Consider the following 15,669-nt stretch of genomic DNA (forward strand, 5'->3'; position numbering starts at 1 on the left):
GAATGAAGAAGATGGAGCCAGGCTTTTCTCAGTGGTATCTAGTGAGACAGTGAACATAAAGTGAAACACAGGAAGTTCTGTCTTTTACCTCAATTTGAGGATCTTTTTATTTGATGTGATGCTTACAGGTCTTGTTCTAGATGAAGTGAACTATGCTTTTTATTTGATTTCATGAAAAGTCCCAAGGGGACATACCCTGCAGTTCCCTAGAGGGCTAAAATTTCACCCCTCATTTCTACCAAAGGAACTATAGAAAATTTTCATTGCATTTAGTAGCCAATTCTGATTTGTATCAGAATATGAGGCAGATGTGGTTCACTGATGTCTGAAGAAATATTGCCTGAAGACAGATTGTAAATTAGAGCCGCTGCAGTGCCCTATTTATACATACATATGTTGTATTAATAATTTTATTCTTTGACAGTTGCATGTTCTGTACATACTCATTAACTTGAAAATCCAGTAAAACCTGATAGTCATGTTGTTATGTAGCTACTAGTAGAGAATAATGAGCAAAATTTCATCTTGTCATTCTTCCTCTCCTTCTTCAATTACAAGGAAGTAAATCAATTAGCATCTCTTCAGCAGAGAGGCAAAATACATCATTGATTAACAAAAGATACGTTTAAATCCTGATTGTGTAAGACCACCTATCTCTTGAGCACCTTGTTTGGTTGCTCAGAACCTGGCAGAAAAGAACCTCATTCTGTATGAGGAACTGACTGAAGGGTTTCTCTGGTATATGACAGAAATGTGACATTTTTTCATGTTCCACCCAGAACATTTTTTGGTGTATAACCAAGAGCTGTAGGACACAGTAATTCTGGGTTGCAGACCATGCATTATGTCCCACCAGATCATAACTTTAACTGTTGGACACCAGAGCCTCATTTCAGCAAAGCAGTTAAATAGCATATAAAAATGGTTATTAAAGCTAGGTTTGCACTTAGATGCTGTGCCTAACAGGGACTGAGTAGTGCATGTCAAAGAGATGGCAGGTCTCTATTGAGTTGTGTTCAAAGCACAGAGTAAGAGTGTAAACTTTCCTTTTTGGTATTGCAAAAATTTTCTTCAGGCATTTTCAGCAGTATTTCTACTCTATTTTGTGGTCAAGGAGGGAGTGTAGCTGGGAGGGAAAGTAACTTTGCTCAGGTAAAATCCAGTGAAACAAAGGGAGAGTGTTTCCTGCACACAAGACCTGAGCACAGCACAACTGAGAACAATTTCTTACTACCTGGAAGCTCTACTGGTGGGAAACAATCTCAAATACCTTCAGCAGAGATTTTCTAGTACTCAGTGAGACTTTTATTTTGCTGTGGCATGAGATAAATAAAAAGGCTTCGACAAATCTTTTTGCTGTGATGGCCTCTTCTTAAGCAATGATATTATGCTTGTTGTCCTGAATGGAAGCTAATGACATAACCTAAATATGTCATAGGCACTTGATTTTTATAATTGGCATTAGCTGAGTTTGAAAGTAAGGGACAAGGGTCACCATGGACAATTTGTCCTTTTTCTTGTAATTTTTACCAGATACCAACCCTCCAAAATCTGTGCTATTAGAATAAAATATATCAATGGAAGAAGTGTATTGTCTTTTATTCAGCCTTTAATGTCAAAGGTAATTGTGGTTCATTTCACGCACGGATTATTTTTTTCCACTTATGTCCGACTTTTCCTGGCAGAATTCTTGAAAGTAAAGCCAGGTTTGAGCTGCTAACAATCAAAGACCAATTTAATGATCTAGCTATAGGTGTTAAAACTTCTGAGTCAGTATCTGGATTCCACTGAGAAAAGTGATACCAAGAAAAGAGCAGTATTCAAGATCTGTCCATCAGCTAGAGTGACATTGAAATGTTGTACCAAAAGATGGTTTTGCTGGACGTAGATCAGGTCACACAAGAAGAAAATGGTACAAAACAATATATGCAAGTCAGGAAATTAATTCATTCGTTATTCTAACTCAAATGTCAAATAAGCAAGCTAATCTAGTAGAATTACTCAATATAGATGAATGGCTGGGCAAGAGTTTACTAAAAAAGATAAAGAGGAACTGTTGTTGCATCATAGGAGCAGCAAGATTTTTCACATACTCTCCCCTACTACCACCATGGTTACAGGAGATCAGTGAAGTAGTGGTTGTCGTAATTAAAACACTTCAACACAGCAAAATGCATAAATTTGCCCACTGTCATTGAACACTCCTCATATTTTGATAACATTGGAGTAAAAGTGGAGTTTCAGGAATTCTGGACTGCCACAAACTACCAAAAGTGAAAGTTTGTTATCCTATACCATTTGCAGTAAATTAAAAAACACATAAAGGTATTCAGGAATATGTACTGTTCCCATGTCCAGCAGATCCTCTATCTGTTTGGCAGTGTGTAATTGCATATAGATGATGGCCATGCACTGGGTGTCCACATGCAGCCTGCTGAGGGGGGCATTTCTGAAGCTGTGCCTAAACTAGACTGCCCCAGAAGGATGAATGGACTTAGTCATACTTTGCTTAGCAGCTGTTTGAACTCTACGATGTGAATGCATTTAATCCCTTTTACAGTGGTTCTTCCAGAACTCACTTTACAAAGTAGGGTTTGGGAAGTTGTTCATTTGAGTGTTTGTTTTTGGCTGGGGGTTTGGTTTGCCTTTTTTTTTTTTTTTCTGTTTCTTTTTTAACTATTTTCAAAGGGTTTGTGGGACTCCTGATTGATTGCAACTGAATCTGGATTACCAACTCCATTCTTTAAGATGGCAAGTAAAGTTGAATGATTTTGGCATGGTGTGATCCCTGGAGCAGAAATGTATAACCAGAGCTCCATAAACTTAGCCTAATTCTATAGCAAAGGGCTGGGGATTTTGCAGACATAATAGAGCCAAGTTTTGAGTTTAATTCCACATGTGTTTTACGGAATCATGTAAAGCAATTAGCACAATATTCACTAAAATTAAACTAAATTAGTATTGTACCAGATTTTCCATTTTTCTGTGCTGTGGAAATCTGTGCTATCATTATAGGACTGCACTAAATTTAAAGGTGGGAATAGTATCTTCTGGAAAAATTGCAGGGGGGAAAGGAAATAAAGGATAGTGGGAACATGATAAATGTAGGGAAGGGAATTATGACTACAAGGTGTGGAAGAAGAAGTTTTAGGACATACTGCCGTGGAAAAGCAAGTTCTGCTACTTGTGTCTTTGCTGTGAACTGTACTCTTACAAAGGAAGAGTAAAGATCACAGGTGGAATATCAGCTTATTTGGCAAGACTCATTCTATAAAAAGGTTGGTTTTGTAGAACCCTCTATTCCTTCCATTCCAAATGAGACTATCCATTCAATATAAGATTCAGGCTACAGAGCTTCACAAACATACAACTTTATTTTCCAGTGCAAATCCTGCTCCTGAGCTCATTTGTTGTTTTGCAGTGATGTCTTCCTCTATTAAAGTATTGCTTTTTCTTTTCCTTGTAGCTATGTAAAACACCTACTCAAATGGGATCAGTGAATGAGACTACAAGTGGTATTGTTTTGCATGTGCAAATAACAACTGAATTAATAAAAGAACTCAATAATTAAAATATTAAGGAAATTTTTATCTTAATAAAGAAAAAATATGCAGATGCTGTTTGCAGTCCACAAACAAAATACATGGCTTTTACATTGCATTTTTGCTTGTCTATGTACAATGTGTGAACTATATGATACACAAAACCATACTTTAAAAAAACGGAGTTGGGCCTCTCACTACCTTGGTGAAGGTGGCTGTCTGAGTGTGGTGTAGAAGACTCAAAATGCAGACATAATTAGAAATATTTTGATTGTTTGAGAAAAAGTATTCTTTAGATGCTTTTTAATTTGGTGGTGCCTGAAAAACATACTTCATAGAAAGGTCAAGTGCTTCATCAGGATGAATACTTGGCAAGCTTTAGGCAAAAGCTCCAAGTTGCTTATAAGAAAATAAAAGCCTGAACTCCTTCCATTGCCAGAAGGTCAAAATCAACACCAGAAGGGCAAAAAGCCTCAAGACATGATCTCTACAGATCTCATAAGGGCTAGGCTATGTTACATTCTGTACATCTTGAGATTTTACATAGCTCTGCAGAAGCCCGTACACATACACATAGGCACACACACACACACACACACATTTGGATTCAGTGAGACAGTCAGGACGTCAAACAAGGTCAGCTCTAGCTGCAGTTGAAAAGACTACTGACTTCTTTCCAAAGCCATTAGAAGTCTTTTCTGAATCTCAGTGCTCATCCAAATATGCTTCCCTTTGGTCTTCTATCTGCTATATAAAGTACTTTCTATATGAAGGCCCTTTTCCTGGCAATGTAATTTATGGAACAGACTGTGTATTATTTTTCCACATGAAGCTTTAGATCATGGATGGATATTTCAAGTTATTAGCATAGAGAGTCTTTTAATTCATTGCCAGTTGGCAACCTGTGGTGTAACAGGAAAAATCTTGCTCAGAAATACAGACTACTTCCAGGATTTTATTTTGAAAAACCTTACAAATAGGCTGCTATATTGGATGCATTTGTTTTCTTGTTTAACTTTATGATTTGTGGTCCAGATTATCCTTTGTCCCTGCAGCTGGATTTGGTAGGAAGATTTGGGGCAACCCTAAGCCTAGATGTTACATAAGCACACAAGTTCTAGCTCTATAGGCTAAACTGAAGAACAGGCCCCTGGCACATGCGTGGGTCTGGGATGTGCTCAGAAAGGAAAATTGACTTTATATTTTCAGCTGACTCAAAACTTGGAGGCTTGTCCTCGGTGACTTCAGCTATCATTTTGGGGTTGGTTCTGAGTTCTTTGGGTAATGGAGCCAGAAATTCATTTCAGCAGACCCAGCAAGTAAAACTCTGCTAAAGACAGACTTTAGCCAGTGTGTATCAAGATTTTACCAAAAGCAAACCGTGGCATAAGGGAGCTTTCAGAGTTAGTTTTGACATCCTTAAGAAATACATTATGTTATAAGTGATAATAATTAGGCTTTGACTTGTTTGAGAATTGCAATGGCCCCAGAGGATTTCAGTCCTAACAGTGGAACACGTGAGAGCCAGACCACACAGTACTTTACCCACAGCCCATCTCACTGGTCCTGGCTAATAAGATGCTTTGGAGCAGGCCCTGGTCTCCGCAGGTGCCCTGTCCAGCACAAAATTAGGCTATATATTTTCTGTCTGACTAAGATTGCAGGATAGGAAGAGATCTTCAATAAATGCAGCTTAATACAAGCAGAGCTTCACTAACTCCTCAAGAACACGTTAATGATAGCTCATCTTAGCAGAAAGATGCAAAGACCTAGCGATCCAAAGATTATGCTCTGCTCTTCCTGGCTGGCAAGGTTGTGATGAAAAGGCTTGTTTCTCCTTTGTACTGGGTTCTTCTTGCTTCACCATTTTTTGAAGTTTTTTGGAAACATTACATCCACTACTGATCTACCAGAAAGTAAAGCTTTTTTTCATGGACCTGAATAGTGGGGTTCCAATAAAACTTCTGTGATAGGTGGTTGGCCATTCATAACAATGTGTATTTGGGATCTGTGCAAGGTATTGTTGAGACTCTGAACCCCACAAGTCGATCTTCTGCTTATTAATATTTATGAGCAGAGGAAGAGGTCACCAGAGCTGCCATTTGCATGGCTGGCAGCTGATGTCCCTGAAAGGTCAACACTAATGTTGGTAGCAAGTAGTGATCGACCTTTCAGTTCACAAGGCACATTCACATGTTTTAGCCACCATCTAATTTAGCCATCTCCTGGTCTTGTTTTCTTGCAAATAAATTTTGCCTTGTCTGGACTCAGTAATCCCTCTGGGACACCTGGATGAACCCTAGACTCCAGACTGCAAGCCTGGAAGAATGTCTGGGACAAAGAACCAAGGCTTTTTGTAAAATTTTCTAAGAGTAAATGAGTGAGTTACACTAGTAATGGCTTGTCTCACTGTTCAGGTGATTCCCATTCCCTCATCTGTATTTCTTGCTAATCTACTCTAATTTACAGATGAAAAGAGGAACCATGAAGAAAAAACTAACCTTCTCTCTTCAGGTCTAGCCAAAGACCCATTTTACCCTTTATTTTAACCTCAGCATGTGTGTCCATGTGAGCCTTACCTGCCTCTTTTCATGTATGTTAGTCTGAAAGTCTTCCACAGAATTTTAGGGGCTAATAGCTACCTCTTGATTAAATGTCAGTTCATAGTAATTTACCATATGTAATTGCCCTGTTGAACTTCTGAAATGAATATATAATGCCATAGTGAGAAATGTGTAGATTTTGCGCTAATTGAAACTGGAAATTTAGACTGTTACATTCAATCTAACCCTTTATAATAATGGTGCCATAATTCCTGTCAGGGACAACACAGTATTCAAGCACTACAGCTGTGATATTCAATTAATCTGTGATATCTGATGCAGATAATTTTATTTTTACTGATTTACCCATCTCTCCTTGTATCTGCATCAGTCATTACATTATTTTACCTTTATTAATCTTTAGATCAGTAGTAAAAATAGTTTAAAATGCAGTGACAGCTTTGGGTCACTTTTCTATTTATTGCAGTATAGATGTGATACAAAAATATCAGTGTTGTGGTAGATACAATGATTTAAGAGCATAGGTAAAACAAGATTTACCAGCAGGTAAATAATTCTTTCAAGTATACCAGCTGCTGTATCTCTAAAAGTTAGCCAAGACCTCAGGCACACAAAGGTTTCTTCAGAGACTGTCACAAGAGGGTTTGCATGTCCCAAAATTTGTCTCCTATTACGGTATTTAAAATACCCCGTTACATACAGCCCTTAGAGATCAACATTGACATGCTCTGACTTCAAATCAAAATTTCTATTCATTATGAGCAGAGCTGCTATAAAATTAGAACTAGACTCAAGAAAAATGCGTTATTTCCATACTGGCTCATTTTTGTTGGGGCAAAATTGAAACCTACATTCAGCTGTAGCATGGGCTGTTCTGCTGCCAAGTGGGAAGAAAATGCTTTAAATGTATGTCATGTGCATTTTATTTAAAACAATCTACTCACAGGGTTTTTCACACTTTATATGATTTATATAAAAGCATTGACATAATAAGAAAGTATAATATTTTTCTTGGGGTTTTTCCCACCCCATAAAATATCGACTTACTTCAAATAATTTATAGGAATGTATGGTTAGGGGAAAAAAAGACCAGTGGGAGTTTGCCTGGGAAAGAACTGAATGGAAAACGGAGAGAGAATTGGACACAAAAAAATATTAAATAACTATTTTTCTCTCCAGTATGTGCTGCAGCTGAAAGAAAAAAATTTTAACAAAAACCTTAATTTATGGAGTCAAGGAAGTACTGATCAAAACAATTATTGATCCAAGAGGGGCGAATGTCATATATGAGGTTACATTCATCCACTTATGTGAAGATTCTTCCAATGTGATACAAAAAGAATTTGGTAATTGGAAAAAGGAGTACCCTTACACTCAACTTGTATCCTGCAGTTTTTCTTGCTTCTCCCTAACTCTTCATGTGTGCTTCCAAAGTCCATCCAGATTTGCTTTGTCATCATATTCTTGTTCCAGTAAACTCAAGGACTTGTTAGAATCTCTGTATTTTTATGTATTTTTATGTATTTTTAAATACATAGACAGACCTGTACTGTACCTACTGTACATAAAACCGACATAAAAACTATGTACACTACAGTCAGGATGCTGGTCCAGTTAAAGTTATAAGGCAACCACGGATATGGCTTTTTCCTTAACTCAGAGTTTTGACTGAAATTGTGCAGTATGTTTCTTTCTTTAGCAATGTTTATTTGGTTCTACCCTTCACAATTCTCATTGTAAATTATACTCATGTTATTAATCTCAGCCACAAAGGTTATTTTGCAGGTGATGAGGACTGTGAAAACCTTTTCTCTGAAAAAAAAAATAATGAGAGAGAGAGAAAGAGAGACTTATTCCAAAGATCTGCTTTAATTTTGCAGGCTATGCAAAAGATTTTACTCTCACATAAATGTGTGCAACTCCTTTGAAATCTTTGTTCTGCAGCAGGGTAGTATTCATCCCAAGCTTCTGGCTATGTTCAAGCTGCAGTGTCTCCAAGATTAGATAATTGCATATTTGCTCTTTGTACAAGCACTACTGCAAAGTCCCCCAAAAATTGCAAGCACTTTGGAAAAGACCTTTCGCAGCTGGGCCTGAAAGGCGAAAATTATACAGTGCTACTGTGTGACATGCTAAACCACAGATTCACAGTGTAGCAAACTGGCAAGGAAGTGTTCTGCTTTTAGGAATGTTCAGTAATGAACTAGGCATGCCTGCAGTGTGGTTGCTTTCATCTATCAAGTAGTGGACCAGTGACCAAAGCTGCTTCATTTAGTCCCATTATTCAAGCACTCGTAATAGCAGGAATGCTCTGATATAGATTTTACTTCTCTTCTTTGTTACACAGCTTTCTGCTTCTTTGTTCTGTAGCTTGAAAATATTTGACTTTAACATGGTACCATTTACTGGCATTTAAAAAGTTTTTTAAACTTTTTTTTTTATCTTGTTATACATTACTGAAAGCAGAACCAGTAAATCCCTGAGTGTTGCTTCAGAAGTGTATGGTTTGTATTTAACATTAGTATTTCAAATCCAACTGAAAAAACTAAAGAAAATAAAGCCTTCAGTGTCAAGTACGAACAATATGATGTGACAGCCATATCCTGGGCTGCATCAAAAGCAGTGTGGCAAGCAGATGGAGGGAGATGATTCTGCCCCTCTAACTGTGCTCTGGTTAGATCCCCCCTGGAGTGCTGGATCGAGCTCTGGGGCCCCAAACATGAGAATGTGAACCTGATGGCGTGGGTCCAGAGGAGGGCTGTGAAGATGATCAGAGGGCTGGAATTGTCTCCTATGAAGACAGGCTGAGAGAGCTGGGGGTGTTCAGCCTGGAGAAGAGAAGGCTCCAAGGAGACCTTATGGTGGCCTTTCAGTATTTAACAGGAGCTTACAAGAAAGATGGGGAAAAATTTTTTTACCGGGGCCTGTAGTTGCAGGACAAAGAACAATGGTCTTAAACTGAGAGAGAGTAGATTTAGATTGAATATTTGAAAGAATTTCTTTACTATGAGGGAGGTGAAGCCCTGGAACAGATTGCCCAGGAATTTTGGATGCCCCATCCCTAGGAGTGTTCAAGATCAGGATGGATGGGCCCTGAGCAATCTGGTCTAGTGGAAGGTGTCCCTGCCCATGGCAGGGTGGTTAGAATTAGGTGATCTTTAAAGGTCCCTTTCAATCCAGACCACTCTGTGATACTTTGATGGTGCTGAGAGACTGACTTAATTTTTATGTTTCTTCAGTTCAATGTTTCTTCATTGTTTCATTACAATGAGATTATTTTAAGTGTGTATCCTTTGAATAGTGATAGAAGATGATGAACTCATTTTCCAGAGTCACAGTGTGATCCACTCTGTTTTGTGTTATGGCTCAAGTAAAAGTGTAATTGCATACCTTGTTGCTTCTTTCACTGCAAATGCACCAAGGTCAATTTTCTTTTAATTCTAATTCCATAACAGCTTAAACTGGTCTATATTGGGCAGATGTGCTGTGTTACTAACTTTCTCCTCCAAACTAAGTAATTCTAACCCTCTGTCCTTTCACCACTGTTTGTATCGCAAGAGCCTGTGGTGCAGAGGCATAAAACCTTGTCCCTCAGCCACTATTTCTGGCTAAAACACAATGATTTTACCAAATTCAGAGAAGTGCAACAAGGTACAGAGTCCTGTAGATGCCAATCTCCAGAACTGCTTGGAATGTGACACTTCTCATATTCCCATTAACACTTTGGGCTAAAATACATGGTTTACACCTTCCTAGGTGACAAAGACTGAAAAAGATAAAACCTAAAATTTTTGAAAGAAATTACATGATCCAGTTTGTGTAAGTATTTCAAACATTGTCTACCAACAAATCCTCTGAAATACTTTACTAGTCTCTTCCTGAAATTTTCTTTGCTTTTACTTGCTTTTAAACACAATGAAACCCCTTGACCAACAGCCAAGAGGGGAATTAGGGATTGCTTCCTAAGTACTGAAAAAATAGAGGGTTTTTTGGCTACTAATATGTGGTAGAAATCACCCCTGATGAACAGACATTAGAGGATGCAGAAGGACTATATCCATCCATACCTATGTGTAATACAAATGGGATTTGTGACAATGCTCAGCCAGCTACCTCAGCTCCCCTCCTTAGGTAATGGAAACCTCCCAAGGGCCCCCCAGCCAGGTGCCACTGGCAGCTCCTCTAAATCCTGTAATGCTTTACTATCTTTTATTTCATAAAAAGTTCAACCTTTTCTGAAAATCTTCTGAATTATTTGGCTTTAGAGTCCCAGGTAAATAATTCTCATTCAAAGCACATTTCTTGGCTTTTTTTGTTCTTTCAAAGTACACTTGTCTCTGTTTTATTAGCCAGTCTAAACCCGCCATCTTCAGTTTTCCCTGTAGTGTGTATGATCACATTGGCTGCTCAGATATGCAGTATGGGGGCTTTCAAAGCTTTATGACTAGCTTAAAAATAGACACAAGTTTGTAGTTATTTTCTTTCTATTTTTTTCAGTTTATTGGAAAGGATTTGGTTAAAGGGAAACCTAAGGTATAACAGCCCCTTCTTGTTGACTGGTTTTAAATGGAAAAATGAAGTATCAAGCATTGCAGCTCCCATGTAATCCAAATGAATCAATAAAGTAGATTTATTTGGTCATTTGGTCTGTGTAACTCTGAAATTACCTATTTGCCATGGCTGATAGTTTCAGTTTGTTAACATAGCAAACACTCAGCTCTACAAGACACAGTTCACTGTCTCCACCAGGCAAGCTAATGGAAATTAATGGTGATCTGTTTGAATAAGAACTGAGTAGTCATCACACGGCTTAGTGTTTGGCTGTACAAGACTGCTAAAAGGAGTGAGATAAGCAGCAAATGTCCTAAATGCCTGCAATTTTAATGTAGCAATGCCTTTAGGTGCCTGGCACTTGAAACTGAGAATTTGGAATTTGTATTTCTCAGGAGATTTCCATATGAAAAGTTCAGGAAGTTTAGACAAAATGTCAAGGAATTTTATAAAGGTGAACCATAGGAAGTACAGGAGTAGAAGACATAGATATATCTTCTAACTTGTGTTCCTGGATGCTTGACTGGAGGCTGTAGGGAGGTCCATGTCTCTGCCTGGGAGTGATGGTCACCAGTTTTCTGGTATATTAGAAAGAATTGAGCAGAGTTCACTATTTCCATTGGAAATGCCTGAAGATCCTGGTGCCAGTTAAAACCACCTGAAGACCATTGCAGGTTAACAGCTAAAGAAAATGCTAAGGAAATAGGTGGGTCTGACTCTATTCCCTTCTCACGTGTGGGAATTACACTCAAGGTATTTCCTCTGCCCGACAGGACTACAACTACAGTGCTGGTCTGCACAGGACCTTGGAAGTGTGGTGTACAGCTCATTCCTGGTCCAAAGCAGTAGCCTAAAAATTAGGAACCCGAGGGAAAATGTCCCACTGGGAGTGAGGGGCCAATTTTAATACTTTCCCCAAAACTATCTGTGCATTTGGCTATGCAAACAGACTTGCAACCTCCTCCTTTGATCCAAATACCTTAAATGCTCAGCAGCAAGATCTGCTGGCTTGCTTGTGTCTTGCTTAGATGTGTCTGCCCTGTGTTTCCCAGTCCGGTGTCAATGCAGGCAGAGCAGGTTGGTGCCTTTCTGCGCTGACTGTCAAGGCACCTCCCAGGAGGGTCTGCAAGCCTTATCTAGGTAAGGTGGCACAGACACCTTGGGGTTGGAGGTGGGTACCCAGCTATTCACTCTGAGAAAGCTGCATGTGGTGGAAAGAAAACCCTCTAAGGAACTTGCAGCTGAATGAGGAGGTCACAAGTGAAGTTTCAAAGTGTCTGAGTGTGATCCACACAATGAGAAAGAGATTTTTACATGACACTTCAGTACTTAACAATAACTCTTCAAAGTCTCATTTCAAACACCATTTTAAAAACCATTTGTTCTTCCAAAGATATGTCAGCACTATTGTGAAAGATGGCACTGCAGATTTATCAGAGTAGAATAATTAAAGAAGAAGTTTTTTCCAGTTCTTCCTCCAAAAAGAACTTGGAAGGGAAATGTTGCTCTACTGCCCTCATTTGAATCTTCCCCCTTACATCTTCCTTTTTGACTAAATTTGACTCCCCTGGTTGGCCTTGTCCAAATGGCTGTGCAGGGAGGGTTGCTCCACCTTCTGGGTAACCCAATGGTAATTGTAGTTGAAGCCCTGTTCAGCATAATACTACATCTGTAGAGATCTGGACAGAGACAAAAGAGATGTCATTACTAAGTAGGATGCTGTGTTCATCTTCAAATAAGCTTCAGGACTAATCCCAAAGTGTCAATGGTATTATTATAATAGCTGAAGCAGGAGGAATACCTTAGCACATAATGAGGTATGCTACATTTGCAAAGAAAGAAAGAACAATGTTCTAGTTTAAATAACAGACAGGGATGTTGTATGTAACTATTATAAGCAACAGAGGGTGAAGAATTAATACAATCATGGAAAAGTACTGGGCTTTAGCAATGTGCTCATGATTAATCCCTATATATGGATATTATAAAATTGAAATGCATAAAGCATGCTGTATTATCTTAACATGGAGGGAGGACATTGTTGGACTTACAGAAAAAGGCTAAATAGTATAGGAACAGGAAAATCAGCAAAGCACCTAAAAGACCTGCTTGGGAACATCACCAAATGAAACAAATTTGGGGGTCATTGTAAACTGTATGAAATCCCCATAATAATCATTCTTATATAAGCTCCAGTGATCCCAAGAACTATCAGTACATTATCAGTAATTCCTGTTGTTTATTTTAATAAGCATCATCTCAGGAAAATCTCATGCATACCTTGAAACATCTTGAAAACACCTATGCTTAAAACAGCTTGACATATTGTTTCTCCTTCTTTAATGGTAAAATATGTATTCTATTTAAAAACTGTGTAGCTGAAAACTAATTTCCTGACCTCTTCATAGTGTGGCCCTGTACTGTGGATGTGGAGGTAGCACAAGTCAGGTGGTACCAAGCAGTCAGAAGAAGGTATGGAGAAAATGCTTTCCGTGAGTATTGTCATGGAAGCTCTTGTGTGGTTGAATCATGGTGTCAGTAGGCACCAAGGACCAGACTCATTTCTGATTTCTCCCTGTGTTCCTGATGGCACAGCTCCAGTGCAGCTACAACCTCCATGAGGCTGCTCTAGCCTTCCTTCAGCTGCAAGCCAGCTGCCTATGGGCATTAGTGTCAGTTGGTGTTAAAAAGTGATAGTTCTAGCACAAAAGACCCCAAAATATGGTCCGTGGAGTGTACTGCTACGCAGTTTGCGCATCATGTCACACCTGAACCTGGATTGCTGGAGATGGGGACAGAGCCATGGAGATGCTGGTCTGTTCCTCTGTCCCAAAGCTGACAGGGTCCATCTCTTCGGGTTCCCCTTTGTGTGAGTCTTTTTTCCTCCCTCTTGTTTCTGCCCTGCCCATTGACCAACACTTTGCATCTGCGTGTACCTTCCAATGTCAATGAGATCATCATCCTTGATCCAGTAGTGATGCTAACCCAAGTGTGCTGTAGTGTTATGGGCCAGTCTTATGGCAAAAGTAGAGAAAAGCCACTTCTTTGTCAGGGACTTTATAGTTTGATTGTTAAAATATTGTCGTTCAGCAATTATTGAAATTGTTGTCCCTGGAAAAGACTCCTGTGAAAGAGAAAGAAAAAAAGGTGCTGGATTTTGTCTGGCATGTCAGCCATTCCTGTGGTTAGAGTTGGCTAGAAGAAGAAAGACTAGAAATAACAAGACTATATAAGATTTAGCTTGGGAAATAATTCTTACTCATTTACTCATATGTAGTATCATATGGCACAATCATCACAGTTAACAGGGGGAAAATAATGTGTTAAATACTCTACAGATGGCTTTTTATTTTAGTTGGAAAGACAGGAGAAAGAAGCAGTTTAAATAGCTCTTTCAGTACATAATAACAAATGTTCACAAAACCCCATGAGGATAAGATTTAGCTGTATCTACAGCTGTAACCCAACATAGTGCTGCAAGCACTGCCATCACAAAGTGCAGGAAAAGCAGACGTATCACAGGCACCTTCAATTGATACTGGTTTTGTTTATGCTTTCTAGGTTGCAATATTGTGCCAAAATCTGTGCCATTTGTGGAAAGCATTTTGTATTTTAAAGCTGTTGACAGTTTGTAAGGCAAAGTCCTTCTTTTGCCTACTTTATACCAAATCCCTATAGATGCAGCAGAGGTGATGAGGCTAGCAAGAATAGAGGCACCCACCAGACTGGCTTTACACCACACTCCAGAGACTTTGCAGTACAGTGAGTAACTCCATGAACACTGTATTCATGCTTGTACATCTGCTCACTGCACAGCTGACCAAGAGCCATTATTTATATGCTCTTCATTAATTTTTTTGGCAGTTTGAACCAATACACGCTGCAGTGAATAGCCTGGAGAATACGCAGACAATTCCAGGCATTTTGCTCTCTGATTTAGCTGTCCAATTTTTGCTTCAATTGAGTTGTCTACCATTGATGATCAAATGCAAGTTTGTGGCTGACAGCGTAATTGCATATTATTTCTGTGTCATTTACATGTCACGTTACCACTGGCACAAGAATAGTTCTGGCAAGATTCAAACAGTAATAAGGCTGCTTCTTATTAGAGGCAAAACCTCTGAACCCTCTTTTCTATCACTTTGTGGTTTATGTAATCTCAGTGACACGACTGCAACAATCCTATTGGATCGCTTGTGTTATGTTGAACTGGAAGTGCCACACCTTTATTACATTTTGAGATTACAGATTTCTGTGTTAGATGAGGACAACATTTCCTTTGCCCTCTGAAAATGAGTGACCTTCCAAATCATTTAAAGATGAGAAAAGCTGTTGCTGAGAAAAATGTTACACAAGTGATTGTGTTGTTCACTATATGTCAAGTAGACTAAGCATCCAAGTTGGTGTGCCTTTTTCCCATTAAATTTTAGGGTTTCAGATGTGTAGAGTGCTCACAGGATTGTTTACCCAGGTAAAAAACACCTTACTCCTAGTTTTTCAGCTGTCTGGAAAATGAAGATGTGTGAGTGCCCACTGTGTTACTGTGACAGGTGATCTCAGCCACATGTTGTTTGTTGTTCAGCCCAAGCACCACTAGTGGCCTGTGGGATATCAGAAGGTATGACGTGTTTTAACAAAAACTGTGACTTAAAATAATGTGTTAATGCAAAAGTCTTTGCTTGCTTGAACCTCCTACAACTGTGAAGCAATATGATTATATCTGGTGGCCCCTGGATATTTTTCCCAGAAAGGCCAGGTGGGTGTTGATTTAGGAAAAAGATACAAAAGCACAAAAGCTGCCAATCCAGTTCCCTTCAAGCCTGTGGTGTCGTGTCCATGCTCCACTTCTCCAGTACTTTGTGCTGAAGCAGTAATTTTCAACGGCCTGAGGGCCACTGCTGTGGTGTCTATATGGAGACCAGCCAAACTGGCTGCATTAGGGAGCATGTAATCCCACGGTGTTGTTCCCAGTTTTTCTCTCTTTTCCTGCCACACCTGCTTCATCTAGCTGG

The 15,669-nt window shown here is 39.1% G+C and overlaps 1 protein-coding gene across 1 annotated transcript in view; it reads left to right on the forward strand.

Moving 5' to 3' along the window:
* Positions 1–15,669, forward strand: part of CALCR (calcitonin receptor) — a 160,100-nt gene that overhangs the window by 75,933 nt on the left and 68,498 nt on the right. The gene's annotated exons all lie outside the window — the stretch shown is intronic.

The sequence above is a fragment of the Manacus candei genome, unplaced genomic scaffold (assembly GCF_025592945.1).
Source record: "Manacus candei isolate 608988 ecotype Guabito, Panama unplaced genomic scaffold, ASM2559294v1 h1tg000056l, whole genome shotgun sequence".
NCBI classification, from domain to species: Eukaryota; Metazoa; Chordata; class Aves; order Passeriformes; family Pipridae; genus Manacus; species Manacus candei.